We start from the raw sequence: 5576 nt of genomic DNA on the forward strand, positions 1-5576 counted from the left end.
CTTAGGCAGAGGAGGCAGTGCACACAGTTCGAGGCAGCATTTTGCAGGAGGGGTGAAAGTTCATGTTGTCATATTTTGACAAATTTTATATGCATTCAACACTTCTCGTCGCCACGAACGCAATGACATTGTCCGTGTCTCCATCAGAGATCTGCATTTTTCAGCCATTTTCAGTATGAGGATGGAACCATGATTTCTGCATAAACAGGGAGGGGAACCATGAGCCTTGAAATTTTCCCGAGGTAATTTTTCTCCATGTCGGAATATAGTCAAGTTTATACTTGTCTTTCATGGTTTTCTGCAGGGATCGTAATGGTGACGTTAGATTCGCCATTTGAGTTGTAGATTTCTAGTCCACCCATGGAGCAGAATCTTTGAGGAATCTAGGGGGAATCTAAAAGATTCCTTGAGCCCCAAATTCTCAACTTCTCGGAATTCAAAGATTGGACAGTCAATTTTTCACTATTCGACGTCAAAAATCTGATGGTGCATTCAGATTTCTCATTCTCTCATTCTATTCTTCAACCACTTTTCTAAGTGGAATGCAGGTGTCAGCATTCATGTGCGAGCAACCATTTCCATGCGATTGATGCCGTGAGATCGATGGCCCAAACAGCTTCAGCAGTTTGACATCCACTTCTTTAGATGGCCCTTGGTTGTGAGGTATATGCAGTTTTCATGTACTTCTTTTGCTATGCATTGTGATGCACAGATCCTTGTTGATGCTTGATGTGGGATCTTGTTTCTTACTTGTTTTCATGATTCCTGCTTGATGTGACACATAATTGTCTATGTGATGTAGTTGTTGTCATGATTCATCATGTTTTGTTTTGAGATCCCTTTGTTGTATGTTGATGGGATACTCATGTGTCACCATGCATGTTTGTTTTGACATCCCTTTTATGCCATGTTAGCGGGATGTTCATTGTGCATGAGTTTTTGTGTCATATTGATAGGAGTATTTTGACTGAGAGTTCTTGTAGTGGAATATCTCGTGGCACCACTCCCGCATGAGGGTATTTTCCTTGTATGATAGCGACATCACTTCTATGTACATCATCACTATTGATAGCACTTAATGCAGTGGCCTACACCATCTTGACACCAGGGCCCAGAGACGTAGTCCCTCCTGGATGAACTCCATTATCAACGGCTTATGTTTTTATGTTGCTAATGATTGTCATGTTCCTCTTCTTTATAGCATGCAGATGTATTCATTCATGTTCTTTTAAAAATTCAATTTAACACATCACGAAAGTAAAAGGTCTTGGAAGGGTCCTTCGTCACACCTGGACCTGGATCACTATGTGACATGACTATAAGTGGAAGTGAGTTTAACCATTGTGAACATCACTCCAACTTTGTGCCTTATCTTCAATCATAGAAAAATTATGTTGGCTATGTATTTCCTTCTAGACGACCATTCATGCATTTGGTCTAGAAACAAAAGGAAACACACAAGGTTAATGAATGAATTTAGGGAGTGCAAGGGTGACATTATTTCCATCTGATAACAAGAACTGTGGTTCCACCAAGGACACTAACATGCATGTGATCTCTTTATATACACCTATAATTAAATATTTTTAGATACATCTGGAATGTAATCTATTTATATATATTTGCACTGTTACAATGAAAATAGGGGAACTAGTATCATTCCTAGGCATAGAAATTATACAATTTTTCATTGCTATGTTTCCTTCTACAGGGCAACAAATTTACCCAAATCTCTCTAAGGAACCCTTAAAATCTAGATCAACTAAATTATAACTAGGTTATGTGATATTTCCTTGTCACGGTTATTTCCTTTTCTATGGGATTAACTGTATGAACTCTCTTTATGACCAACACTGCAATTGTATCTTGAATTATGCACTCACTTTAAGCAATGTGGGGCAATACTCATGCACGCTACTTCAATTAGAATCAAATACACCTACATATTGATCTAGATGCATAGGGTAGGGTCTGAACTAATGTAATCGTAGTGAAGGTATAATAAGCCCAACAAGGCCACAGGAAAATTTTGATAAAATCAAGTTCCTTGATTGAATGTCACATAAAATGCCTAGATAGCCTATAGCCAATGCCTAGATAGCCTATTTCCAATAGCCAACTTTCACTCATGCACATGCAAATAAAATTAATGGGCATCAACCAATAAATTTGTCTACTTTTGTGGTTGGCTCCTAATACATGTTGTCCTTGCCTTTGTAGTTCTAAAATGCTCAGCAGCATGTCAACCTTAACTTATGCTAACCTCTCTTATGCCTTGACCAGTCTTTCATTTTAAGCTTTGTAACTTTTTAGATTGGCTTTTTAGGCTCCTAAGTGTAACTACCTAGTCGAGAGAGTCCACTTCTCCCTATTGTTCAGTTGTACATAAGGATCAAGCCCCTATGCATGCATAATAGAAATCAATCATATGTTCATATTTTGCCCCGAGGTCCAATGTTAGAACTTGGGATCTGCTGAGGTAAAAACTCAACCCCCTTTTTTTTACTTATTTATTTCAAATAATGGGGACCCTTCACAAAATTTTGGGTAAATTGCCTTTTAATATTTTTTTTCATTTAGTTAAGTGTCCTACAATTTTTCCAAATTTTCATTTCCTCTAGATTTTTATTTTGATTGCTTCATTTAGTTCTACTTTTTGCAAGATTTCCATTGGTTCTCATTTCATCTCATTTGGTTACAGGGTTTGCAAATGGTGCTCATCCGAAGTTCGATAATTTTTACCATTGGGTTAAAAAATGTACAAAATGTATATTGTTTTAATTTTTGTAAATAAAATAGTAATTGGTTGTAAGTATTAATTTCTATTTATTTTTTACTAATTAATTCATTTTTCACTAACGGTCCTACAAAATCGTCACAGCCAAATTGTAGAACAATTAAAATTATGTGTTTTCGAGATCTCAATGGTTATTCCAATTCCCTATTTTAAAAGCAATTACGAGACCTAAAATCTCAAAATTGCAAAATGGTTGTAGTTCATTTTGTCGGATTTTTAAATTACCAAGTGGTTATAGTTTATAATGGATGAGTCCCACTCCACGTGGGCCCCACTTCATCTCACCTGCTCCCTTACTCCTTCACACCTTGACACATAATATTATATCAGAACTACATGACATCAAGCCCTGATATATGAAAAAAAAATCAATAAATAAAAGTCTTAAAAATAAATAATAAATAAAATTATGATATATAAAAAATTCTCGATATAACAAGCAAACATCAACATTTTTTAAGTATTAAGAAGATTTTTCAGCGTAAATCACATCATACATCATTTATCGACACGTTTCAAACCAACAAGTGTGGTTCATCGTCAGGACAAGTTGAAGAACCAGACCATGGCAGCAGTTTAAATAGAGAGAGAAGATCATCCAACGGTTATATTTGACCAGGAAACGACTATATTTGACCAAGAAACGGCTATATTTGACCAGGAAGCTGAAGAGGACCAAGGGATAGGGATAGGGAAAATTAATTCAAAAGTTAGTTTCATTAAATTCATTACTATCATTGATTAAATTTAACTGTTTATATTTAATGAGAATAAACTAATAATAGATTTATTATTATTATTAAAGCCATATATATAAAAATACAAACTAATATTACTAAAATAGTTTATTAAAGGCTAACCTACCTAGTTAGTTAGATTAAAACTATTTTAAAGTTATTAGCTAAATGAATTCCTTATTCATTTATCCTAAAGTTATAAGGGATCTTATTTTTAATTTTCTTCATTAAGGTGAAATTAATTAATACACTATACTAATAAATACCTAAGTCTTAATTTAACTATATATAATTAAAGAGTATAAAATAATATATTAATCTTATTAATATTAAATGAATTACTAAGAAAGATCAAAGTTGTTTCAAAAAAGGGTTAACATACTTAGATAGTTAGAAAGTTGACTAAAAAGAAGGACCTAACATAATTGAAAAGGGGCAATTTCTTATTAAAAACCATCTACAGGTTCATAAGGAGCTAAGAGAAAGAAGATGGTAGTTTCTGAACTCATTAATAAATATTTATATTAACGCTAAAGATGGGATAATTGCCATCATTCTTTAAATTTCCTTAATTAAGGTAAAAATTATTATATTAACTATGCTAATTAACTAAGGCTCAAAAATATTATTACACCTCTATAAATAAATATCTAATCCTAATAGGAGAACAAGTATAGATAAAGATGCTGAAATTTTTTATTAAAATCAACGAGCAGATAAAGGACAACACAAGGTCCAGAAGCCGAGAGAAGATAACAAAAGGGGAACAAAACAAGGGACGGCGTCAGGGTGGGGGCAGGGGCCGGGGCAACTAGGAAGAAAGGACAGGTATCCAACATCTGCTAATCTTCCAACCATCATCCCTATTGAGATTGCCCGGCCTTTTTTCGATTTCTATGGCCTGCCTAAACTTCCAATGATGAAAATGGGCAATCTTGGCAATCACACAGGTCTCCTCAATGCATACGTGATGCTTAGTTTTTTTCGCATGTTTTGCAAGGGCAGAGGATCGGAGGATATGGATCATAGAAGCCTAAATTCAACAATCAACTTTTTTGTTTTATGTCAAATCATTCACATTTTAAAATTTCCGATATTAGTCGAGCCCCAAGACCCAATCTCCGATACCCGATTTCCGATACCCGATGGTGTATGAAATGTGGCCATCTACTTTCGTATATGGTTTATAAGTTTGTGAATCCCTTGTCTAATCAAATGCATACAAGATCTTTGGTGTGAAAGGTGTATTCGTGGTTTTAAAAATTTATTGTGTATGGTGGTAAGATCTATTGAAAGCTCCACATTAATTCATATGTTAAATAAACAAGGCCACATAGCTAGTGTTTCCCTACCACTTAGTTCAATTATTGAATTTTGAAATGTATGAAATAACTATTGTATTTGAACAAGGGTTACTTTGTAGATATTCTTGCTTATTTTAAGTATCCTTAAATTAGAAACAAATAAGACATAATATGTCTCATACAAAAACATTTTTTAATGTGTGATTTTGTGATGTAATGTCTTACACGGTTCTTTAAAATGTGATTTATGACTTGTTTTTTATAAATATTTTTTCTTTAATACATGAAGAAGGTAGAATTGAAGAGAATTTTAGGATGATATGGAGTATATGCCACTTAGTTTAAATCTAGTTAAATTAAAGTAAAAGACTATGAAGATTTGGCAAAATGGAAGCCTCTATAAGTGCATGTGGAAAACCAAAACTAGAAGGAAAAAAATGGAAAACAAAAGATTAAAAAAAAATCAGGGCTATAATTAACTATACATAATCAAAATCTATAGTATTGTCTTACATTTTTATAAGATTAAAAATAAATATTCAGGAATATTATTTTATAATTTTAAAAAACACAAAAAAATGTTGCTATATTATGGTAGAGAATTCAACTTTTATGAAATATGTATAGAATATTTTTAATAATAATTATGAAATAAGGTTGAAATTTGTCTTTATTTATAATATTAAATTTTTTTTGTTTATATATATATATATATATATATATATAATCCAATTATAA

Source organism: Pinus tabuliformis, chromosome 5_2 (assembly GCF_031772625.1).
Source record: "Pinus tabuliformis cultivar Carrire ecotype Pingquan chromosome 5_2, CPIR1, whole genome shotgun sequence".
Taxonomy (NCBI): Eukaryota; Viridiplantae; Streptophyta; class Pinopsida; order Pinales; family Pinaceae; genus Pinus; species Pinus tabuliformis.